The sequence below is a fragment of the Hyla sarda genome, chromosome 8 (assembly GCF_029499605.1).
Source record: "Hyla sarda isolate aHylSar1 chromosome 8, aHylSar1.hap1, whole genome shotgun sequence".
Taxonomy (NCBI): Eukaryota; Metazoa; Chordata; class Amphibia; order Anura; family Hylidae; genus Hyla; species Hyla sarda.
This window is the reverse complement of record NC_079196.1, coordinates 114,435,507-114,461,886: the sequence shown is the minus strand read 5'-3', so window position 1 is coordinate 114,461,886 and position 26,380 is coordinate 114,435,507. Positions and strand designations below refer to the sequence as shown.

The window sequence follows — 26,380 nt, the reverse complement described above, 5'->3', positions numbered from 1 at the left end:
ATCACTCACTCACTCATTCACTCTCACTCACTCTCACTCTCTCACTCACTCGCTCACTAAGTCAGTCTCTCTCTCTCTCTCTCTTTTTATTTTTATATATATTTTTTTCCGTCTTCTTCTTCTTCTTCTTCTTCTTCTTCAGACCCTGTCATAGCACTAATGCCTTTCCAATACCACCAGCAGATGGAGACACTCCATTGCAACATTGGTTGTGAGCAGCAGTTTCTAAAAACAAATGCCTCATGGCGGATTTCCCATCCATCAATGGATGGTAAATTTTGTTTTTATCATTCACTGACCACAGAAACCAATGCATGGTCAAGCAACAGCAATGACACACCCTTGTGTATAGGCATGAGACCCTCATGTCATTTAACAGGATTCAGCACCACCCACAAGACAGCTACCTGTCATGTCATGTCAAACCTGCACAGGTGTGCTAGATTATTATTATTTAGTTTTATTTTATTTTTTTACACCAATCAGTGTGCAAACATGGTCATTAAAACGCTAAATGAATAGACGTTCATAAACCAGTCAGTGCAACTCATCATTTTGGTCTCCAATTATCAAACTCAAATTCTCACCCACGGAGGATTAAATGAGAATCTTTCTTGTTTAACACTGGAATGGGGTGGTGCACTGTTCACTACCCGAAGATACTGCCACATCGGGTCAATGCATAGGGCGACAGAAGCAAGCTTCCAAATCAGCTCCCTTTCTCAAAAATCCATTTAATTTATGGTCCCCAGATAGGGAACGTATGTATCAGTATGTGCTCACAAGTCACCCAAGTGCAAGTATTCACACAAAAAAAAACGTGCCTCAGGATGCGATCTGTCACAAGATCCTTTCTTTTTTTACACTTGATCTAAGCCAAAAGGCCTAGAGGGGATAACCGGGAAAGGGGTGGACCCAACCATGTCCCCTTCATGAGCACTCACATTACTCATAGGAATGGAAGGAAGGCTGGCAGCCAACCAGCCTCCCATACACTTTCTGGGTGGGTGGCAGTCAGCCACCCATACATACATACAGCACAGGCTAAACCCACATCATCACTTAAAAAAAGGACAGGCGACCATTGCACTCTGATGGAGCATTTAGCAATGCAATCCATAGCCTGGCTTTTGCCTGAACCCCCATCACTCCTCCTCTTGCATATAAGACAATATTTCAGATCTGCATATGAAAACAACACGCCTACCTTTGTTGCACATAGCTGCCTGCCTGTCTCTAGTTACCCCACTGGCTGTAGCTGCGTCCCTTCCGACATGGAATAACACCAACTGTAACGATAAACTGAAAATTAACAGTATAAACCTGCATCATTTTGGACTCTGGTATTTGCTGAATCCGGGTGACCTGACAATCGATGGTGGTGCCGCTGGTGATTCTGGCCTTCTTGGAATCTGTTGGGCCTATGTGTTAGCTCACACATCACTTGGGTATCCATGGTAACTACCACAACATGGTCATCTGCAGTTTACATCTAGCCCGTGGCATTGAATGGCATTTTAAAAGTGCTAAGGGTCCTGGTGCAATAATCCTCCCATGAGGATCAGCCTCAACGGCTTTGTAGATTGCACTCATGTCAGCAACTCCATATACATTTTTTTTTCTTCATGCTTCTTTCTTCATCCTTTTTTCTTTCTGTCATTCAGACTTTCATTCATTCGATCTCTCTCACTCACTTGCTTTAACTCATTTGTTCTCACTCACTCACTCACTCACTCACTCAATCACTCACTCACTCATTCACTCTCACTCACTCTCACTCTCTCACTCACTCGCTCACTAAGTCAGTCTCTCTCTCTCTCTCTCTTTTTCTTTTTATATATATTTTTTTCCGTCTTCTTCTTCTTCTTCTTCTTCTTCTTCTTCAGACCCTGTCATAGCACTAATGCCTTTCCAATACCACCAGCAGATGGAGACACTCCATTGCAACATTGGTTGTGAGCAGCAGTTTCTAAAAACAAATGCCTCATGGCGGATTTCCCATCCATCAATGGATGGTAAATTTTGTTTTTATCATTCACTGACCACAGAAACCAATGCATGGTCAAGCAACAGCAATGACACACCCTTGTGTATAGGCATGAGACCCTCATGTCATTTAACAGGATTCAGCACCACCCACAAGACAGCTACCTGTCATGTCATGTCAAACCTGCACAGGTGTGCTAGATTATTATTATTTAGTTTTATTTTATTTTTTTACACCAATCAGTGTGCAAACATGGTCATTAAAACGCTAAATGAATAGACGTTCATAAACCAGTCAGTGCAACTCATCATTTTGGTCTCCAATTCTCAAACTCAAATTCTCACCCACGGAGGATTAAATGAGAATCTTTCTTGTTTAACACTGGAATGGGGTGGTGCACTGTTCACTACCCGAAGATACTGCTACATCGGGTCAATGCATAGGGCGACAGAAGCAAGCTTCCAAATCAGCTCCCTTTCTCAAAAATCCATTTAATTTATGGTCCCCAGATAGGGAACGTATGTATCAGTATGTGCTCACAAGTCACCCAAGTGCAAGTATTCACACAAAAAAAAACGTGCCTCAGGATGCGATCTGTCGCAAGATCCTTTCTTTTTTTACACTTGATCTAAGCCAAAAGGCCTAGAGGGGATAACCGGGAAAGGGGTGGACCCAACCATGTCCCCTTCATGAGCACTCACATTACTCATAGGAATGGAAGGAAGGCTGGCAGCCAACCAGCCTCCCATACACTTTCTGGGTGGGTGGCAGTCAGCCACCCATACATACATACAGCACAGGCTAAACCCACATCATCACTTAAAAAAAGGACAGGCGACCATTGCACTCTGATGGAGCATTTAGCAATGCAATCCATAGCCTGGCTTTTGCCTGAACCCCCATCACTCCTCCTCTTGCATATAAGACAATATTTCAGATCTGCATATGAAAACAACACGCCTACCTTTGTTGCACATAGCTGCCTGCCTGTCTCTAGTTACCCCACTGGCTGTAGCTGCGTCCCTTCCGACATGGAATAACACCAACTGTAACGATAAACTGAAAATTAACAGTATAAACCTGCATCATTTTGGACTCTGGTATTTGCTGAATCCGGGTGACCTGACAATCGATGGTGGTGCCGCTGGTGATTCTGGCCTTCTTGGAATCTGTTGGGCCTATGTGTTAGCTCACACATCACTTGGGTATCCATGGTAACTACCACAACATGGTCATCTGCAGTTTACATCTAGCCCGTGGCATTGAATGGCATTTTAAAAGTGCTAAGGGTCCTGGTGCAATAATCCTCCCATGAGGATCAGCCTCAACGGCTTTGTAGATTGCACTCATGTCAGCAACTCCATATACATTTTTTTTTCTTCATGCTTCTTTCTTCATCCTTTTTTCTTTCTGTCATTCAGACTTTCATTCATTCGATCTCTCTCACTCACTTGCTTTAACTCATTTGTTCTCACTCACTCACTCACTCACTCACTCACTCACTCATTCACTCTCACTCACTCTCACTCTCTCACTCACTCGCTCACTAAGTCAGTCTCTCTCTCTCTCTCTTTTTCTTTTTATATATATTTTTTTCCGTCTTCTTCTTCTTCTTCTTCTTCTTCTTCTTCTTCTTCTTCAGACCCTGTCATAGCACTAATGCCTTTCCAATACCACCAGCAGATGGAGACACTCCATTGCAACATTGGTTGTGAGCAGCAGTTTCTAAAAACAAATGCCTCATGGCGGATTTCCCATCCATCAATGGATGGTAAATTTTGTTTTTATCATTCACTGACCACAGAAACCAATGCATGGTCAAGCAACAGCAATGACACACCCTTGTGTATAGGCATGAGACCCTCATGTCATTTAACAGGATTCAGCACCACCCACAAGACAGCTACCTGTCATGTCATGTCAAACCTGCACAGGTGTGCTAGATTATTATTATTTAGTTTTATTTTATTTTTTTACACCAATCAGTGTGCAAACATGGTCATTAAAACGCTAAATGAATAGACGTTCATAAACCAGTCAGTGCAACTCATCATTTTGGTCTCCAATTCTCAAACTCAAATTCTCACCCACGGAGGATTAAATGAGAATCTTTCTTGTTTAACACTGGAATGGGGTGGTGCACTGTTCACTACCCGAAGATACTGCCACATCGGGTCAATGCATAGGGCGACAGAAGCAAGCTTCCAAATCAGCTCCCTTTCTCAAAAATCCATTTAATTTATGGTCCCCAGATAGGGAACGTATGTATCAGTATGTGCTCACAAGTCACCCAAGTGCAAGTATTCACACAAAAAAAAACGTGCCTCAGGATGCGATCTGTCGCAAGATCCTTTCTTTTTTTACACTTGATCTAAGCCAAAAGGCCTAGAGGGGATAACCGGGAAAGGGGTGGACCCAACCATGTCCCCTTCATGAGCACTCACATTACTCATAGGAATGGAAGGAAGGCTGGCAGCCAACCAGCCTCCCATACACTTTCTGGGTGGGTGGCAGTCAGCCACCCATACATACATACAGCACAGGCTAAACCCACATCATCACTTAAAAAAAGGACAGGCGACCATTGCACTCTGATGGAGCATTTAGCAATGCAATCCATAGCCTGGCTTTTGCCTGAACCCCCATCACTCCTCCTCTTGCATATAAGACAATATTTCAGATCTGCATATGAAAACAACACGCCTACCTTTGTTGCACATAGCTGCCTGCCTGTCTCTAGTTACCCCACTGGCTGTAGCTGCGTCCCTTCCGACATGGAATAACACCAACTGTAACGATAAACTGAAAATTAACAGTATAAACCTGCATCATTTTGGACTCTGGTATTTGCTGAATCCGGGTGACCTGACAATCGATGGTGGTGCCGCTGGTGATTCTGGCCTTCTTGGAATCTGTTGGGCCTATGTGTTAGCTCACACATCACTTGGGTATCCATGGTAACTACCACAACATGGTCATCTGCAGTTTACATCTAGCCCGTGGCATTGAATGGCATTTTAAAAGTGCTAAGGGTCCTGGTGCAATAATCCTCCCATGAGGATCAGCCTCAACGGCTTTGTAGATTGCACTCATGTCAGCAACTCCATATACATTTTTTTTTCTTCATGCTTCTTTCTTCATCCTTTTTTCTTTCTGTCATTCAGACTTTCATTCATTCGATCTCTCTCACTCACTTGCTTTAACTCATTTGTTCTCACTCACTCACTCACTCACTCAATCACTCACTCACTCATTCACTCTCACTCACTCTCACTCTCTCACTCACTCGCTCACTAAGTCAGTCTCTCTCTCTCTCTCTCTCTCTTTTTCTTTTTATATATATTTTTTTCCGTCTTCTTCTTCTTCTTCTTCTTCTTCTTCTTCTTCTTCTTCAGACCCTGTCATAGCACTAATGCCTTTCCAATACCACCAGCAGATGGAGACACTCCATTGCAACATTGGTTGTGAGCAGCAGTTTCTAAAAACAAATGCCTCATGGCGGATTTCCCATCCATCAATGGATGGTAAATTTTGTTTTTATCATTCACTGACCACAGAAACCAATGCATGGTCAAGCAACAGCAATGACACACCCTTGTGTATAGGCATGAGACCCTCATGTCATTTAACAGGATTCAGCACCACCCACAAGACAGCTACCTGTCATGTCATGTCAAACCTGCACAGGTGTGCTAGATTATTATTATTTAGTTTTATTTTATTTTTTTACACCAATCAGTGTGCAAACATGGTCATTAAAACGCTAAATGAATAGACGTTCATAAACCAGTCAGTGCAACTCATCATTTTGGTCTCCAATTCTCAAACTCAAATTCTCACCCACGGAGGATTAAATGAGAATCTTTCTTGTTTAACACTGGAATGGGGTGGTGCACTGTTCACTACCCGAAGATACTGCCACATCGGGTCAATGCATAGGGCGACAGAAGCAAGCTTCCAAATCAGCTCCCTTTCTCAAAAATCCATTTAATTTATGGTCCCCAGATAGGGAACGTATGTATCAGTATGTGCTCACAAGTCACCCAAGTGCAAGTATTCACACAAAAAAAAACGTGCCTCAGGATGCGATCTGTCGCAAGATCCTTTCTTTTTTTACACTTGATCTAAGCCAAAAGGCCTAGAGGGGATAACCGGGAAAGGGGTGGACCCAACCATGTCCCCTTCATGAGCACTCACATTACTCATAGGAATGGAAGGAAGGCTGGCAGCCAACCAGCCTCCCATACACTTTCTGGGTGGGTGGCAGTCAGCCACCCATACATACATACAGCACAGGCTAAACCCACATCATCACTTAAAAAAAGGACAGGCGACCATTGCACTCTGATGGAGCATTTAGCAATGCAATCCATAGCCTGGCTTTTGCCTGAACCCCCATCACTCCTCCTCTTGCATATAAGACAATATTTCAGATCTGCATATGAAAACAACACGCCTACCTTTGTTGCACATAGCTGCCTGCCTGTCTCTAGTTACCCCACTGGCTGTAGCTGCGTCCCTTCCGACATGGAATAACACCAACTGTAACGATAAACTGAAAATTAACAGTATAAACCTGCATCATTTTGGACTCTGGTATTTGCTGAATCCGGGTGACCTGACAATCGATGGTGGTGCCGCTGGTGATTCTGGCCTTCTTGGAATCTGTTGGGCCTATGTGTTAGCTCACACATCACTTGGGTATCCATGGTAACTACCACAACATGGTCATCTGCAGTTTACATCTAGCCCGTGGCATTGAATGGCATTTTAAAAGTGCTAAGGGTCCTGGTGCAATAATCCTCCCATGAGGATCAGCCTCAACGGCTTTGTAGATTGCACTCATGTCAGCAACTCCATATACATTTTTTTTTCTTCATGCTTCTTTCTTCATCCTTTTTTCTTTCTGTCATTCAGACTTTCATTCATTCGATCTCTCTCACTCACTTGCTTTAACTCATTTGTTCTCACTCACTCACTCACTCACTCACTCAATCAATCACTCACTCACTCATTCACTCTCACTCACTCTCACTCTCTCACTCACTCGCTCACTAAGTCAGTCTCTCTCTCTCTCTCTCTTTTTCTTTTTATATATATTTTTTTCCGTCTTCTTCTTCTTCTTCTTCTTCTTCTTCTTCTTCTTCTTCAGACCCTGTCATAGCACTAATGCCTTTCCAATACCACCAGCAGATGGAGACACTCCATTGCAACATTGGTTGTGAGCAGCAGTTTCTAAAAACAAATGCCTCATGGCGGATTTCCCATCCATCAATGGATGGTAAATTTTGTTTTTATCATTCACTGACCACAGAAACCAATGCATGGTCAAGCAACAGCAATGACACACCCTTGTGTATAGGCATGAGACCCTCATGTTATTTAACAGGATTCAGCACCACCCACAAGACAGCTACCTGTCATGTCATGTCAAACCTGCACAGGTGTGCTAGATTATTATTATTTAGTTTTATTTTATTTTTTTACACCAATCAGTGTGCAAACATGGTCATTAAAACGCTAAATGAATAGACGTTCATAAACCAGTCAGTGCAACTCATCATTTTGGTCTCCAATTCTCAAACTCAAATTCTCACCCACGGAGGATTAAATGAGAATCTTTCTTGTTTAACACTGGAATGGGGTGGTGCACTGTTCACTACCCGAAGATACTGCCACATCGGGTCAATGCATAGGGCGACAGAAGCAAGCTTCCAAATCAGCTCCCTTTCTCAAAAATCCATTTAATTTATGGTCCCCAGATAGGGAACGTATGTATCAGTATGTGCTCACAAGTCACCCAAGTGCAAGTATTCACACAAAAAAAAACGTGCCTCAGGATGCGATCTGTCGCAAGATCCTTTCTTTTTTTACACTTGATCTAAGCCAAAAGGCCTAGAGGGGATAACCGGGAAAGGGGTGGACCCAACCATGTCCCCTTCATGAGCACTCACATTACTCATAGGAATGGAAGGAAGGCTGGCAGCCAACCAGCCTCCCATACACTTTCTGGGTGGGTGGCAGTCAGCCACCCATACATACATACAGCACAGGCTAAACCCACATCATCACTTAAAAAAAGGACAGGCGACCATTGCACTCTGATGGAGCATTTAGCAATGCAATCCATAGCCTGGCTTTTGCCTGAACCCCCATCACTCCTCCTCTTGCATATAAGACAATATTTCAGATCTGCATATGAAAACAACACGCCTACCTTTGTTGCACATAGCTGCCTGCCTGTCTCTAGTTACCCCACTGGCTGTAGCTGCGTCCCTTCCGACATGGAATAACACCAACTGTAACGATAAACTGAAAATTAACAGTATAAACCTGCATCATTTTGGACTCTGGTATTTGCTGAATCCGGGTGACCTGACAATCGATGGTGGTGCCGCTGGTGATTCTGGCCTTCTTGGAATCTGTTGGGCCTATGTGTTAGCTCACACATCACTTGGGTATCCATGGTAACTACCACAACATGGTCATCTGCAGTTTACATCTAGCCCGTGGCATTGAATGGCATTTTAAAAGTGCTAAGGGTCCTGGTGCAATAATCCTCCCATGAGGATCAGCCTCAACGGCTTTGTAGATTGCACTCATGTCAGCAACTCCATATACATTTTTTTTTCTTCATGCTTCTTTCTTCATCCTTTTTTCTTTCTGTCATTCAGACTTTCATTCATTCGATCTCTCTCACTCACTTGCTTTAACTCATTTGTTCTCACTCACTCACTCACTCACTCAATCACTCACTCACTCATTCACTCTCACTCACTCTCACTCTCTCACTCACTCGCTCACTAAGTCAGTCTCTCTCTCTCTCTCTCTTTTTCTTTTTATATATATTTTTTTCCGTCTTCTTCTTCTTCTTCTTCTTCTTCTTCTTCTTCAGACCCTGTCATAGCACTAATGCCTTTCCAATACCACCAGCAGATGGAGACACTCCATTGCAACATTGGTTGTGAGCAGCAGTTTCTAAAAACAAATGCCTCATGGCGGATTTCCCATCCATCAATGGATGGTAAATTTTGTTTTTATCATTCACTGACCACAGAAACCAATGCATGGTCAAGCAACAGCAATGACACACCCTTGTGTATAGGCATGAGACCCTCATGTCATTTAACAGGATTCAGCACCACCCACAAGACAGCTACCTGTCATGTCATGTCAAACCTGCACAGGTGTGCTAGATTATTATTATTTAGTTTTATTTTATTTTTTTACACCAATCAGTGTGCAAACATGGTCATTAAAACGCTAAATGAATAGACGTTCATAAACCAGTCAGTGCAACTCATCATTTTGGTCTCCAATTCTCAAACTCAAATTCTCACCCACGGAGGATTAAATGAGAATCTTTCTTGTTTAACACTGGAATGGGGTGGTGCACTGTTCACTACCCGAAGATACTGCCACATCGGGTCAATGCATAGGGCGACAGAAGCAAGCTTCCAAATCAGCTCCCTTTCTCAAAAATCCATTTAATTTATGGTCCCCAGATAGGGAACGTATGTATCAGTATGTGCTCACAAGTCACCCAAGTGCAAGTATTCACACAAAAAAAAACGTGCCTCAGGATGCGATCTGTCGCAAGATCCTTTCTTTTTTTACACTTGATCTAAGCCAAAAGGCCTAGAGGGGATAACCGGGAAAGGGGTGGACCCAACCATGTCCCCTTCATGAGCACTCACATTACTCATAGGAATGGAAGGAAGGCTGGCAGCCAACCAGCCTCCCATACACTTTCTGGGTGGGTGGCAGTCAGCCACCCATACATACATACAGCACAGGCTAAACCCACATCATCACTTAAAAAAAGGACAGGCGACCATTGCACTCTGATGGAGCATTTAGCAATGCAATCCATAGCCTGGCTTTTGCCTGAACCCCCATCACTCCTCCTCTTGCATATAAGACAATATTTCAGATCTGCATATGAAAACAACACGCCTACCTTTGTTGCACATAGCTGCCTGCCTGTCTCTAGTTACCCCACTGGCTGTAGCTGCGTCCCTTCCGACATGGAATAACACCAACTGTAACGATAAACTGAAAATTAACAGTATAAACCTGCATCATTTTGGACTCTGGTATTTGCTGAATCCGGGTGACCTGACAATCGATGGTGGTGCCGCTGGTGATTCTGGCCTTCTTGGAATCTGTTGGGCCTATGTGTTAGCTCACACATCACTTGGGTATCCATGGTAACTACCACAACATGGTCATCTGCAGTTTACATCTAGCCCGTGGCATTGAATGGCATTTTAAAAGTGCTAAGGGTCCTGGTGCAATAATCCTCCCATGAGGATCAGCCTCAACGGCTTTGTAGATTGCACTCATGTCAGCAACTCCATATACATTTTTTTTTCTTCATGCTTCTTTCTTCATCCTTTTTTCTTTCTGTCATTCAGACTTTCATTCATTCGATCTCTCTCACTCACTTGCTTTAACTCATTTGTTCTCACTCACTCACTCACTCACTCAATCACTCACTCACTCATTCACTCTCACTCACTCTCACTCTCTCACTCACTCGCTCACTAAGTCAGTCTCTCTCTCTCTCTCTCTTTTTCTTTTTATATATATTTTTTTCCGTCTTCTTCTTCTTCTTCTTCTTCTTCTTCTTCTTCAGACCCTGTCATAGCACTAATGCCTTTCCAATACCACCAGCAGATGGAGACACTCCATTGCAACATTGGTTGTGAGCAGCAGTTTCTAAAAACAAATGCCTCATGGCGGATTTCCCATCCATCAATGGATGGTAAATTTTGTTTTTATCATTCACTGACCACAGAAACCAATGCATGGTCAAGCAACAGCAATGACACACCCTTGTGTATAGGCATGAGACCCTCATGTCATTTAACAGGATTCAGCACCACCCACAAGACAGCTACCTGTCATGTCATGTCAAACCTGCACAGGTGTGCTAGATTATTATTATTTAGTTTTATTTTATTTTTTTACACCAATCAGTGTGCAAACATGGTCATTAAAACGCTAAATGAATAGACGTTCATAAACCAGTCAGTGCAACTCATCATTTTGGTCTCCAATTCTCAAACTCAAATTCTCACCCACGGAGGATTAAATGAGAATCTTTCTTGTTTAACACTGGAATGGGGTGGTGCACTGTTCACTACCCGAAGATACTGCCACATCGGGTCAATGCATAGGGCGACAGAAGCAAGCTTCCAAATCAGCTCCCTTTCTCAAAAATCCATTTAATTTATGGTCCCCAGATAGGGAACGTATGTATCAGTATGTGCTCACAAGTCACCCAAGTGCAAGTATTCACACAAAAAAAAACGTGCCTCAGGATGCGATCTGTCGCAAGATCCTTTCTTTTTTTACACTTGATCTAAGCCAAAAGGCCTAGAGGGGATAACCGGGAAAGGGGTGGACCCAACCATGTCCCCTTCATGAGCACTCACATTACTCATAGGAATGGAAGGAAGGCTGGCAGCCAACCAGCCTCCCATACACTTTCTGGGTGGGTGGCAGTCAGCCACCCATACATACATACAGCACAGGCTAAACCCACATCATCACTTAAAAAAAGGACAGGCGACCATTGCACTCTGATGGAGCATTTAGCAATGCAATCCATAGCCTGGCTTTTGCCTGAACCCCCATCACTCCTCCTCTTGCATATAAGACAATATTTCAGATCTGCATATGAAAACAACATGCCTACCTTTGTTGCACATAGCTGCCTGCCTGTCTCTAGTTACCCCACTGGCTGTAGCTGCGTCCCTTCCGACATGGAATAACACCAACTGTAACGATAAACTGAAAATTAACAGTATAAACCTGCATCATTTTGGACTCTGGTATTTGCTGAATCCGGGTGACCTGACAATCGATGGTGGTGCCGCTGGTGATTCTGGCCTTCTTGGAATCTGTTGGGCCTATGTGTTAGCTCACACATCACTTGGGTATCCATGGTAACTACCACAACATGGTCATCTGCAGTTTACATCTAGCCCGTGGCATTGAATGGCATTTTAAAAGTGCTAAGGGTCCTGGTGCAATAATCCTCCCATGAGGATCAGCCTCAACGGCTTTGTAGATTGCACTCATGTCAGCAACTCCATATACATTTTTTTTTCTTCATGCTTCTTTCTTCATCCTTTTTTCTTTCTGTCATTCAGACTTTCATTCATTCGATCTCTCTCACTCACTTGCTTTAACTCATTTGTTCTCACTCACTCACTCACTCACTCACTCAATCACTCACTCACTCATTCACTCTCACTCACTCTCACTCTCTCACTCACTCGCTCACTAAGTCAGTCTCTCTCTCTCTCTCTCTTTTTCTTTTTATATATATTTTTTTCCGTCTTCTTCTTCTTCTTCTTCTTCTTCTTCAGACCCTGTCATAGCACTAATGCCTTTCCAATACCACCAGCAGATGGAGACACTCCATTGCAACATTGGTTGTGAGCAGCAGTTTCTAAAAACAAATGCCTCATGGCGGATTTCCCATCCATCAATGGATGGTAAATTTTGTTTTTATCATTCACTGACCACAGAAACCAATGCATGGTCAAGCAACAGCAATGACACACCCTTGTGTATAGGCATGAGACCCTCATGTCATTTAACAGGATTCAGCACCACCCACAAGACAGCTACCTGTCATGTCATGTCAAACCTGCACAGGTGTGCTAGATTATTATTATTTAGTTTTATTTTATTTTTTTACACCAATCAGTGTGCAAACATGGTCATTAAAACGCTAAATGAATAGACGTTCATAAACCAGTCAGTGCAACTCATCATTTTGGTCTCCAATTCTCAAACTCAAATTCTCACCCACGGAGGATTAAATGAGAATCTTTCTTGTTTAACACTGGAATGGGGTGGTGCACTGTTCACTACCCGAAGATACTGCCACATCGGGTCAATGCATAGGGCGACAGAAGCAAGCTTCCAAATCAGCTCCCTTTCTCAAAAATCCATTTAATTTATGGTCCCCAGATAGGGAACGTATGTATCAGTATGTGCTCACAAGTCACCCAAGTGCAAGTATTCACACAAAAAAAAACGTGCCTCAGGATGCGATCTGTCGCAAGATCCTTTCTTTTTTTACACTTGATCTAAGCCAAAAGGCCTAGAGGGGATAACCGGGAAAGGGGTGGACCCAACCATGTCCCCTTCATGAGCACTCACATTACTCATAGGAATGGAAGGAAGGCTGGCAGCCAACCAGCCTCCCATACACTTTCTGGGTGGGTGGCAGTCAGCCACCCATACATACATACAGCACAGGCTAAACCCACATCATCACTTAAAAAAAGGACAGGCGACCATTGCACTCTAATGGAGCATTTAGCAATGCAATCCATAGCCTGGCTTTTGCCTGAACCCCCATCACTCCTCCTCTTGCATATAAGACAATATTTCAGATCTGCATATGAAAACAACACGCCTACCTTTGTTGCACATAGCTGCCTGCCTGTCTCTAGTTACCCCACTGGCTGTAGCTGCGTCCCTTCCGACATGGAATAACACCAACTGTAACGATAAACTGAAAATTAACAGTATAAACCTGCATCATTTTGGACTCTGGTATTTGCTGAATCCGGGTGACCTGACAATCGATGGTGGTGCCGCTGGTGATTCTGGCCTTCTTGGAATCTGTTGGGCCTATGTGTTAGCTCACACATCACTTGGGTATCCATGGTAACTACCACAACATGGTCATCTGCAGTTTACATCTAGCCCGTGGCATTGAATGGCATTTTAAAAGTGCTAAGGGTCCTGGTGCAATAATCCTCCCATGAGGATCAGCCTCAACGGCTTTGTAGATTGCACTCATGTCAGCAACTCCATATACATTTTTTTTTCTTCATGCTTCTTTCTTCATCCTTTTTTCTTTCTGTCATTCAGACTTTCATTCATTCGATCTCTCTCACTCACTTGCTTTAACTCATTTGTTCTCACTCACTCACTCACTCACTCAATCACTCACTCACTCATTCACTCTCACTCACTCTCACTCTCTCACTCACTCGCTCACTAAGTCAGTCTCTCTCTCTCTCTCTCTTTTTCTTTTTATATATATTTTTTTCCGTCTTCTTCTTCTTCTTCTTCTTCTTCTTCAGACCCTGTCATAGCACTAATGCCTTTCCAATACCACCAGCAGATGGAGACACTCCATTGCAACATTGGTTGTGAGCAGCAGTTTCTAAAAACAAATGCCTCATGGCGGATTTCCCATCCATCAATGGATGGTAAATTTTGTTTTTATCATTCACTGACCACAGAAACCAATGCATGGTCAAGCAACAGCAATGACACACCCTTGTGTATAGGCATGAGACCCGCATGTCATTTAACAGGATTCAGCACCACCCACAAGACAGCTACCTGTCATGTCATGTCAAACCTGCACAGGTGTGCTAGATTATTATTATTTAGTTTTATTTTATTTTTTTACACCAATCAGTGTGCAAACATGGTCATTAAAACGCTAAATGAATAGACGTTCATAAACCAGTCAGTGCAACTCATCATTTTGGTCTCCAATTCTCAAACTCAAATTCTCACCCACGGAGGATTAAATGAGAATCTTTCTTGTTTAACACTGGAATGGGGTGGTGCACTGTTCACTACCCGAAGATACTGCCACATCGGGTCAATGCATAGGGCGACAGAAGCAAGCTTCCAAATCAGCTCCCTTTCTCAAAAATCCATTTAATTTATGGTCCCCAGATAGGGAATGTATGTATCAGTATGTGCTCACAAGTCACCCAAGTGCAAGTATTCACACAAAAAAAAACGTGCCTCAGGATGCGATCTGTCGCAAGATCCTTTCTTTTTTTACACTTGATCTAAGCCAAAAGGCCTAGAGGGGATAACCGGGAAAGGGGTGGACCCAACCATGTCCCCTTCATGAGCACTCACATTACTCATAGGAATGGAAGGAAGGCTGGCAGCCAACCAGCCTCCCATACACTTTCTGGGTGGGTGGCAGTCAGCCACCCATACATACATACAGCACAGGCTAAACCCACATCATCACTTAAAAAAAGGACAGGCGACCATTGCACTCTGATGGAGCATTTAGCAATGCAATCCATAGCCTGGCTTTTGCCTGAACCCCCATCACTCCTCCTCTTGCATATAAGACAATATTTCAGATCTGCATATGAAAACAACACGCCTACCTTTGTTGCACATAGCTGCCTGCCTGTCTCTAGTTACCCCACTGGCTGTAGCTGCGTCCCTTCCGACATGGAATAACACCAACTGTAACGATAAACTGAAAATTAACAGTATAAACCTGCATCATTTTGGACTCTGGTATTTGCTGAATCCGGGTGACCTGACAATCGATGGTGGTGCCGCTGGTGATTCTGGCCTTCTTGGAATCTGTTGGGCCTATGTGTTAGCTCACACATCACTTGGGTATCCATGGTAACTACCACAACATGGTCATCTGCAGTTTACATCTAGCCCGTGGCATTGAATGGCATTTTAAAAGTGCTAAGGGTCCTGGTGCAATAATCCTCCCATGAGGATCAGCCTCAACGGCTTTGTAGATTGCACTCATGTCAGCAACTCCATATACATTTTTTTTTCTTCATGCTTCTTTCTTCATCCTTTTTTCTTTCTGTCATTCAGACTTTCATTCATTCGATCTCTCTCACTCACTTGCTTTAACTCATTTGTTCTCACTCACTCACTCACTCACTCAATCACTCACTCACTCATTCACTCTCACTCACTCTCACTCTCTCACTCACTCGCTCACTAAGTCAGTCTCTCTCTCTCTCTCTCTTTTTCTTTTTATATATATTTTTTTCCGTCTTCTTCTTCTTCTTCTTCTTCTTCTTCTTCTTCAGACCCTGTCATAGCACTAATGCCTTTCCAATACCACCAGCAGATGGAGACACTCCATTGCAACATTGGTTGTGAGCAGCAGTTTCTAAAAACAAATGCCTCATGGCGGATTTCCCATCCATCAATGGATGGTAAATTTTGTTTTTATCATTCACTGACCACAGAAACCAATGCATGGTCAAGCAACAGCAATGACACACCCTTGTGTATAGGCATGAGACCCTCATGTCATTTAACAGGATTCAGCACCACCCACAAGACAGCTACCTGTCATGTCATGTCAAACCTGCACAGGTGTGCTAGATTATTATTATTTAGTTTTATTTTATTTTTTTACACCAATCAGTGTGCAAACATGGTCATTAAAACGCTAAATGAATAGACGTTCATAAACCAGTCAGTGCAACTCATCATTTTGGTCTCCAATTCTCAAACTCAAATTCTCACCCACGGAGGATTAAATGAGAATCTTTCTTGTTTAACACTGGAATGGGGTGGTGCACTGTTCACTACCCGAAGATACTGCCACATCGGGTCAATGCATAGGGCGACAGAAGCAAGCTTCCAAATCAGCTCCCTTTCTCAAAAATCCATTTAATTTATGGTCCCCAGATAGGGAACGTATGTATCAGTATGTGCTCACAAGTCACCCAAGTGCAAGTATTCACACAAAAAAAAACGTGCCTCAGGATGCGATCTGTCGCAAGATCCTTTCTTTTTTTACACTTGATCTAAGCCAAAAGGCCTAGAGGGGATAACCGGGAAAGGGGTGGACCCAACCATGTCCCCTTCATGAGCACTCACATTACTCATAGGAATGGAAGGAAGGCTGGCAGCCAACCAGCCTCCCATACACTTTCTGGGTGGGTGGCAGTCAGCCACCCATACATACATACAGCACAGGCTAAACCCACATCATCACTTAAAAAAAGGACAGGCGACCATTGCACTCTGATGGAGCATTTAGCAATGCAATCCATAGCCTGGCTTTTGCCTGAACCCCCATCACTCCTCCTCTTGCATATAAGACAATATTTCAGATCTGCATATGAAAACAACACGCCTACCTTTGTTGCACATAGCTGCCTGCCTGTCTCTAGTTACCCCACTGGCTGTAGCTGCGTCCCTTCCGACATGGAATAACACCAACTGTAACGATAAACTGAAAATTAACAGTATAAACCTGCATCATTTTGGACTCTGGTATTTGCTGAATCCGGGTGACCTGACAATCGATGGTGGTGCCGCTGGTGATTCTGGCCTTCTTGGAATCTGTTGGGCCTATGTGTTAGCTCACACATCACTTGGGTATCCATGGTAACTACCACAACATGGTCATCTGCAGTTTACATCTAGCCCGTGGCATTGAATGGCATTTTAAAAGTGCTAAGGGTCCTGGTGCAATAATCCTCCCATGAGGATCAGCCTCAACGGCTTTGTAGATTGCACTCATGTCAGCAACTCCATATACATTTTTTTTTCTTCATGCTTCTTTCTTCATCCTTTTTTCTTTCTGTCATTCAGACTTTCATTCATTCGATCTCTCTCACTCACTTGCTTTAACTCATTTGTTCTCACTCACTCACTCACTCACTCACTCACTCAATCACTCACTCACTCATTCACTCTCACTCACTCTCACTCTCTCACTCACTCGCTCACTAAGTCAGTCTCTCTCTCTCTCTCTCTTTTTCTTTTTATATATATTTTTTTCCGTCTTCTTCTTCTTCTTCTTCTTCTTCTTCTTCTTCTTCTTCTTCTTCTTCAGACCCTGTCATAGCACTAATGCCTTTCCAATACCACCAGCAGATGGAGACACTCCATTGCAACATTGGTTGTGAGCAGCAGTTTCTAAAAACAAATGCCTCATGGCGGATTTCCCATCCATCAATGGATGGTAAATTTTGTTTTTATCATTCACTGACCACAGAAACCAATGCATGGTCAAGCAACAGCAATGACACACCCTTGTGTATAGGCATGAGACCCTCATGTCATTTAACAGGATTCAGCACCACCCACAAGACAGCTACCTGTCATGTCATGTCAAACCTGCACAGGTGTGCTAGATTATTATTATTTAGTTTTATTTTATTTTTTTACACCAATCAGTGTGCAAACATGGTCATTAAAACGCTAAATGAATAGACGTTCATAAACCAGTCAGTGCAACTCATCATTTTGGTCTCCAATTCTCAAACTCAAATTCTCACCCACGGAGGATTAAATGAGAATCTTTCTTGTTTAACACTGGAATGGGGTGGTGCACTGTTCACTACCCGAAGATACTGCCACATCGGGTCAATGCATAGGGCGACAGAAGCAAGCTTCCAAATCAGCTCCCTTTCTCAAAAATCCATTTAATTTATGGTCCCCAGATAGGGAACGTATGTATCAGTATGTGCTCACAAGTCACCCAAGTGCAAGTATTCACACAAAAAAAAACGTGCCTCAGGATGCGATCTGTCGCAAGATCCTTTCTTTTTTTACACTTGATCTAAGCCAAAAGGCCTAGAGGGGATAACCGGGAAAGGGGTGGACCCAACCATGTCCCCTTCATGAGCACTCACATTACTCATAGGAATGGAAGGAAGGCTGGCAGCCAACCAGCCTCCCATACACTTTCTGGGTGGGTGGCAGTCAGCCACCCATACATACATACAGCACAGGCTAAACCCACATCATCACTTAAAAAAAGGACAGGCGACCATTGCACTCTGATGGAGCATTTAGCAATGCAATCCATAGCCTGGCTTTTGCCTGAACCCCCATCACTCCTCCTCTTGCATATAAGACAATATTTCAGATCTGCATATGAAAACAACACGCCTACCTTTGTTGCACATAGCTGCCTGCCTGTCTCTAGTTACCCCACTGGCTGTAGCTGTGTCCCTTCCGACATGGAATAACACCAACTGTAACGATAAACTGAAAATTAACAGTATAAACCTGCATCATTTTGGACTCTGGTATTTGCTGAATCCGGGTGACCTGACAATCGATGGTGGTGCCGCTGGTGATTCTGGCCTTCTTGGAATCTGTTGGGCCTATGTGTTAGCTCACACATCACTTGGGTATCCATGGTAACTACCACAACATGGTCATCTGCAGTTTACATCTAGCCCGTGGCATTGAATGGCATTTTAAAAGTGCTAAGGGTCCTGGTGCAATAATCCTCCCATGAGGATCAGCCTCAACGGCTTTGTAGATTGCACTCATGTCAGCAACTCCATATACATTTTTTTTTCTTCATGCTTCTTTCTTCATCCTTTTTTCTTTCTGTCATTCAGACTTTCATTCATTCGATCTCTCTCACTCACTTGCTTTAACTCATTTGTTCTCACTCACTCACTCACTCACTCAATCACTCACTCACTCATTCACTCTCACTCACTCTCACTCTCTCACTCACTCGCTCACTAAGTCAGTCTCTCTCTCTCTCTCTCTTTTTCTTTTTATATATATTTTTTTCCGTCTTCTTCTTCTTCTTCTTCTTCTTCTTCTTCTTCTTCTTCTTCTTCTTCTTCTTCTTCTTCTTCTTCTTCTTCAGACCCTGTCATAGCACTAATGCCTTTCCAATACCACCAGCAGATGGAGACACTCCATTGCAACATTGGTTGTGAGCAGCAGTTTCTAAAAACAAATGCCTCATGGCGGATTTCCCATCCATCAATGGATGGTAAATTTTGTTTTTATCATTCACTGACCACAGAAACCAATGCATGGTCAAGCAACAGCAATGACACACCCTTGTGTATAGGCATGAGACCCTCATGTCATTTAACAGGATTCAGCACCACCCACAAGACAGCTACCTGTCATGTCATGTCAAACCTGCACAGGTGTGCTAGATTATTATTATTTAGTTTTATTTTATTTTTTTACACCAATCAGTGTGCAAACATGGTCATTAAAACGCTAAATGAATAGACGTTCATAAACCAGTCAGTGCAACTCATCATTTTGGTCTCCAATTCTCAAACTCAAATTCTCACCCACGGAGGATTAAATGAGAATCTTTCTTGTTTAACACTGGAATGGGGTGGTGCACTGTTCACTACCCGAAGATACTGCCACATCGGGTCAATGCATAGGGCGACAGAAGCAAGCTTCCAAATCAGCTCCCTTTCTCAAAAATCCATTTAATTTATGGTCCCCAGATAGGGAACGTATGTATCAGTATGTGCTCACAAGTCACCCAAGTGCAAGTATTCACACAAAAAAAAACGTGCCTCAGGATGCGATCTGTCGCAAGATCCTTTCTTTTTTTACACTTGATCTAAGCCAAAAGGCCTAGAGGGGATAACCGGGAAAGGGGTGGACCCAACCATGTCCCCTTCATGAGCACTCACATTACTCATAGGAATGGAAGGAAGGCTGGCAGCCAACCAGCCTCCCATACACTTTCTGGGTGGGTGGCAGTCAGCCACCCATACATACATACAGCACAGGCTAAACCCACATCATCACTTAAAAAAAGGACAGGCGACCATTGCACTCTGATGGAGCATTTAGCAATGCAATCCATAGCCTGGCTTTTGCCTGAACCCCCATCACTCCTCCTCTTGCATATAAGACAATATTTCAGATCTGCATATGAAAACAACACGCCTACCTTTGTTGCACATAGCTGCCTGCCTGTCTCTAGTTACCCCACTGGCTGTAGCTGCGTCCCTTCCGACATGGAATAACACCAACTGTAACGATAAACTGAAAATTAACAGTATAAACCTGCATCATTTTGGACTCTGGTATTTGCTGAATCCGGGTGACCTGACAATCGATGGTGGTGCCGCTGGTGATTCTGGCCTTCTTGGAATCTGTTGGGCCTATGTGTTAGCTCACACATCACTTGGGTATCCATGGTAACTACCACAACATGGTCATCTGCAGTTTACATCTAGCCCGTGGCATTGAATGGCATTTTAAAAGTGCTAAGGGTCCTGGTGCAATAATCCTCCCATGAGGATCAGCCTCAACGGCTTTGTAGATTGCACTCATGTCAGCAACTCCATATACATTTTTTTTTCTTCATGCTTCTTTCTTCATCCTTTTTTCTTTCTGTCATTCAGACTTTCATTCATTCGATCTCTCTCACTCACTTGCTTTAACTCATTTGTTCTCACTCACTCACTCAATCACTCACTCACTCATTCACTCTCACTCACTCTCACTCTCTCACTCACTCGCTCACTAAGTCAGTCTCTCTCTCTCTCTCTCTTTTTCTTTTTATATATATTTTTTTCCGTCTTCTTCTTCTTCTTCTTCTTCTTCAGACCCTGTCATAGCACTAATGCCTTTCCAATACCACCAGCAGATGGAGACACTCCATTGCAACATTGGTTGTGAGCAGCAGTTTCTAAAAACAAATGCCTCATGGCGGATTTCCCATCCATCAATGGATGGTAAATTTTGTTTTTATCATTCACTGACCACAGAAACCAATGCATGGTCAAGCAACAGCAATGACACACCCTTGTGTATAGGCATGAGACCCTCATGTCATTTAACAGGATTCAGCACCACCCACAAGACAGCTACCTGTCATGTCATGTCAAACCTGCACAGGTGTGCTAGATTATTATTATTTAGTTTTATTTTATTTTTTTACACCAATCAGTGTGCAAACATGGTCATTAAAACGCTAAATGAATAGACGTTCATAAACCAGTCAGTGCAACTCATCATTTTGGTCTCCAATTCTCAAACTCAAATTCTCACCCACGGAGGATTAAATGAGAATCTTTCTTGTTTAACACTGGAATGGGGTGGTGCACTGTTCACTACCCGAAGATACTGCCACATCGGGTCAATGCATAGGGCGACAGAAGCAAGCTTCCAAATCAGCTCCCTTTCTCAAAAATCCATTTAATTTATGGTCCCCAGATAGGGAACGTATGTATCAGTATGTGCTCACAAGTCACCCAAGTGCAAGTATTCACACAAAAAAAAACGTGCCTCAGGATGCGATCTGTCGCAAGATCCTTTCTTTTTTTTTACACTTGATCTAAGCCAAAAGGCCTAGAGGGGATAACCGGGAAAGGGGTGGACCCAACCATGTCCCCTTCATGAGCACTCACATTACTCATAGGAATGGAAGGAAGGCTGGCAGCCAACCAGCCTCCCATACACTCTCTGGGTGGGTGGCAGTCAGCCACCCATACATACATACAGCACAGGCTAAACCCACATCATCACTTAAAAAAAGGACAGGCGACCATTGCACTCTGATGGAGCATTTAGCAATGCAATCCATAGCCTGGCTTTTGCCTTAACCCCCATCACTCCTCCTCTTGCATATAAGACAATATTTCAGATCTGCATATGAAAACAACACGCCTACCTTTGTTGCACATAGCTGCCTGCCTGTCTCTAGTTACCCCACTGGCTGTAGCTGCGTCCCTTCCGACATGGAATAACACCAATTGTAACGATAAACTGAAAATTAACAGTATAAACCTGCATCATTTTGGACTCTGGTATTTGCTGAATCCGGGTGACCTGACAATCGATGGTGGTGCCGCTGGTGATTCTGGCCTTCTTGGAATCTGTTGGGCCTATGTGTTAGCTCACACATCACTTGGGTATCCATGGTAACTACCACAACATGGTCATCTGCAGTTTACATCTAGCCCGTGGCATTGAATGGCATTTTAAAAGTGCTAAGGGTCCTGGTGCAATAATCCTCCCATGAGGATCAGCCTCAACGGCTTTGTAGATTGCACTCATGTCAGCAACTCCATATACATTTTTTTTTTCTTCATGCTTCTTTCTTCATCCTTTTTTCTTTCTGTCATTCAGACTTTCATTCATTCGATCTCTCTCACTCACTTGCTTTAACTCATTTGTTCTCACTCACTCACTCACTCACTCACTCAATCACTCACTCACTCATTCACTCTCACTCACTCTCACTCTCTCACTCACTCGCTCACTAAGTCAGTCTCTCTCTCTCTCTCTTTTTCTTTTTATATATATTTTTTTCCGTCTTCTTCTTCTTCTTCTTCTTCTTCTTCTTCAGACCCTGTCATAGCACTAATGCCTTTCCAATACCACCAGCAGATGGAGACACTCCATTGCAACATTGGTTGTGAGCAGCAGTTTCTAAAAACAAATGCCTCATGGCGGATTTCCCATCCATCAATGGATGGTAAATTTTGTTTTTATCATTCACTGACCACAGAAACCAATGCATGGTCAAGCAACAGCAATGACACACCCTTGTGTATAGGCATGAGACCCTCATGTCATTTAACAGGATTCAGCACCACCCACAAGACAGCTACCTGTCATGTCATGTCAAACCTGCACAGGTGTGCTAGATTATTATTATTTAGTTTTATTTTATTTTTTTACACCAATCAGTGTGCAAACATGGTCATTAAAACGCTAAATGAATAGACGTTCATAAACCAGTCAGTGCAACTCATCATTTTGGTCTCCAATTCTCAAACTCAAATTCTCACCCACGGAGGATTAAATGAGAATCTTTCTTGTTTAACACTGGAATGGGGTGGTGCACTGTTCACTACCCGAAGATACTGCCACATCGGGTCAATGCATAGGGCGACAGAAGCAAGCTTCCAAATCAGCTCCCTTTCTCAAAAATCCATTTAATTTATGGTCCCCAGATAGGGAACGTATGTATCAGTATGTGCTCACAAGTCACCCAAGTGCAAGTATTCACACAAAAAAAAACGTGCCTCAGGATGCGATCTGTCGCAAGATCCTTTCTTTTTTTACACTTGATCTAAGCCAAAAGGCCTAGAGGGGATAACCGGGAAAGGGGTGGACCCAACCATGTCCCCTTCATGAGCACTCACATTACTCATAGGAATGGAAGGAAGGCTGGCAGCCAACCAGCCTCCCATACACTTTCTGGGTGGGTGGCAGTCAGCCACCCATACATACATACAGCACAGGCTAAACCCACATCATCACTTAAAAAAAGGACAGGCGACCATTGCACTCTGATGGAGCATTTAGCAATGCAATCCATAGCCTGGCTTTTGCCTGAACCCCCATCACTCCTCCTCTTGCATATAAGACAATATTTCAGATCTGCATATGAAAACAACACGCCTACCTTTGTTGCACATAGCTGCCTGCCTGTCTCTAGTTACCCCACTGGCTGTAGCTGCGTCCCTTCCGACATGGAATAACACCAACTGTAACGATAAACTGAAAATTAACAGTATAAACCTGCATCATTTTGGACTCTGGTATTTGCTGAATCCGGGTGACCTGACAATCGATGGTGGTGCCGCTGGTGATTCTGGCCTTCTTGGAATCTGTTGGGCCTATGTGTTAGCTCACACATCACTTGGGTATCCATGGTAACTACCACAACATGGTCATCTGCAGTTTACATCTAGCCCGTGGCATTGAATGGCATTTTAAAAGTGCTAAGGGTCCTGGTGCAATAATCCTCCCATGAGGATCAGCCTCAACGGCTTTGTAGATTGCACTCATGTCAGCAACTCCATATACATTTTTTTTTCTTCATGCTTCTTTCTTCATCCTTTTTTCTTTCTGTCATTCAGACTTTCATTCATTCGATCTCTCTCACTCACTTGCTTTAACTCATTTGTTCTCACTCACTCACTCACTCACTCAATCACTCACTCACTCATTCACTCTCACTCACTCTCACTCTCTCACTCACTCGCTCACTAAGTCAGTCTCTCTCTCTCTCTCTCTTTTTCTTTTTATATATATGTTTTTCCGTCTTCTTCTTCTTCTTCTTCTTCTTCTTCTTCTTCAGACCCTGTCATAGCACTAATGCCTTTCCAATACCACCAGCAGATGGAGACACTCCATTGCAACATTGGTTGTGAGCAGCAGTTTCTAAAAACAAATGCCTCATGGCGGATTTCCCATCCATCAATGGATGGTAAATTTTGTTTTTATCATTCACTGACCACAGAAACCAATGCATGGTCAAGCAACAGCAATGACACACCCTTGTGTATAGGCATGAGACCCTCATGTCATTTAACAGGATTCAGCACCACCCACAAGACAGCTACCTGTCATGTCATGTCAAACCTGCACAGGTGTGCTAGATTATTATTATTTAGTTTTATTTTATTTTTTTACACCAATCAGTGTGCAAACATGGTCATTAAAACGCTAAATGAATAGACGTTCATAAACCAGTCAGTGCAACTCATCATTTTGGTCTCCAATTCTCAAACTCAAATTCTCACCCACGGAGGATTAAATGAGAATCTTTCTTGTTTAACACTGGAATGGGGTGGTGCACTGTTCACTACCCGAAGATACTGCCACATCGGGTCAATGCATAGGGCGACAGAAGCAAGCTTCCAAATCAGCTCCCTTTCTCAAAAATCCATTTAATTTATGGTCCCCAGATAGGGAACGTATGTATCAGTATGTGCTCACAAGTCACCCAAGTGCAAGTATTACCACAAAAAAAAACGTGCCTCAGGATGCGATCTGTCGCAAGATCCTTTCTTTTTTTACACTTGATCTAAGCCAAAAGGCCTAGAGGGGATAACCGGGAAAGGGGTGGACCCAACCATGTCCCCTTCATGAGCACTCACATTACTCATAGGAATGGAAGGAAGGCTGGCAGCCAACCAGCCTCCCATACACTTTCTGGGTGGGTGGCAGTCAGCCACCCATACATACATACATACAGCACAGGCTAAACCCACATCATCACTTAAAAAAAGGACAGGCGACCATTGCACTCTGATGGAGCATTTAGCAATGCAATCCATAGCCTGGCTTTTGCCTGAACCCCCATCACTCCTCCTCTTGCATATAAGACAATATTTCAGATCTGCATATGAAAACAACACGCCTACCTTTGTTGCACATAGCTGCCTGCCTGTCTCTAGTTACCCCACTGGCTGTAGCTGCGTCCCTTCCAACATGGAATAACACCAACTGTAACGATAAACTGAAAATTAACAGTATAAACCTGCATCATTTTGGACTCTGGTATTTGCTGAATCCGGGTGACCTGACAATCGATGGTGGTGCCGCTGGTGATTCTGGCCTTCTTGGAATCTGTTGGGCCTATGTGTTAGCTCACACATCACTTGGGTATCCATGGTAACTACCACAACATGGTCATCTGCAGTTTACATCTAGCCCGTGGCATTGAATGGCATTTTAAAAGTGCTAAGGGTCCTGGTGCAATAATCCTCCCATGAGGATCAGCCTCAACGGCTTTGTAGATTGCACTCATGTCAGCAACTCCATATACATTTTTTTTTCTTCATGCTTCTTTCTTCATCCTTTTTTCTTTCTGTCATTCAGACTTTCATTCATTCGATCTCTCTCACTCACTTGCTTTAACTCATTTGTTCTCACTCACTCACTCACTCACTCAATCACTCACTCACTCATTCACTCTCACTCACTCTCACTCTCTCACTCACTCGCTCACTAAGTCAGTCTCTCTCTCTCTCTCTCTTTTTCTTTTTATATATATTTTTTTCCGTCTTCTTCTTCTTCTTCTTCTTCTTCTTCTTCAGACCCTGTCATAGCACTAATGCCTTTCCA

The 26,380-nt window shown here is 43.3% G+C and overlaps 15 pseudogenes; all 15 read right to left on the bottom strand.

The window, feature by feature from the left end:
• Positions 1–632: 632 nt before the first annotated feature.
• On the bottom strand, positions 633–896 carry LOC130286539 (U2 spliceosomal RNA; annotated as a pseudogene).
• Positions 897–2,376: 1,480 nt separating this feature from the next.
• Positions 2,377–2,640, bottom strand: LOC130287555 (U2 spliceosomal RNA; annotated as a pseudogene).
• A 1,479-nt stretch (positions 2,641–4,119) lies between these two features.
• On the bottom strand, positions 4,120–4,383 carry LOC130286515 (U2 spliceosomal RNA; annotated as a pseudogene).
• A 1,489-nt stretch (positions 4,384–5,872) lies between these two features.
• On the bottom strand, positions 5,873–6,136 carry LOC130286513 (U2 spliceosomal RNA; annotated as a pseudogene).
• A 1,493-nt stretch (positions 6,137–7,629) lies between these two features.
• Positions 7,630–7,893, bottom strand: LOC130286512 (U2 spliceosomal RNA; annotated as a pseudogene).
• A 1,479-nt stretch (positions 7,894–9,372) lies between these two features.
• Positions 9,373–9,636, bottom strand: LOC130286511 (U2 spliceosomal RNA; annotated as a pseudogene).
• A 1,479-nt stretch (positions 9,637–11,115) lies between these two features.
• LOC130286510 (U2 spliceosomal RNA) lies at positions 11,116–11,379 on the bottom strand (annotated as a pseudogene).
• A 1,477-nt stretch (positions 11,380–12,856) lies between these two features.
• On the bottom strand, positions 12,857–13,120 carry LOC130286509 (U2 spliceosomal RNA; annotated as a pseudogene).
• Positions 13,121–14,593: 1,473 nt separating this feature from the next.
• LOC130289310 (U2 spliceosomal RNA) lies at positions 14,594–14,857 on the bottom strand (annotated as a pseudogene).
• A 1,479-nt stretch (positions 14,858–16,336) lies between these two features.
• LOC130286508 (U2 spliceosomal RNA) lies at positions 16,337–16,600 on the bottom strand (annotated as a pseudogene).
• Positions 16,601–18,102: 1,502 nt separating this feature from the next.
• On the bottom strand, positions 18,103–18,366 carry LOC130286507 (U2 spliceosomal RNA; annotated as a pseudogene).
• Positions 18,367–19,884: 1,518 nt separating this feature from the next.
• LOC130286506 (U2 spliceosomal RNA) lies at positions 19,885–20,148 on the bottom strand (annotated as a pseudogene).
• A 1,462-nt stretch (positions 20,149–21,610) lies between these two features.
• Positions 21,611–21,876, bottom strand: LOC130288677 (U2 spliceosomal RNA; annotated as a pseudogene).
• Positions 21,877–23,355: 1,479 nt separating this feature from the next.
• Positions 23,356–23,619, bottom strand: LOC130286505 (U2 spliceosomal RNA; annotated as a pseudogene).
• Positions 23,620–25,098: 1,479 nt separating this feature from the next.
• On the bottom strand, positions 25,099–25,362 carry LOC130289676 (U2 spliceosomal RNA; annotated as a pseudogene).
• Between the last annotated feature and the right edge of the window lie 1,018 nt (positions 25,363–26,380).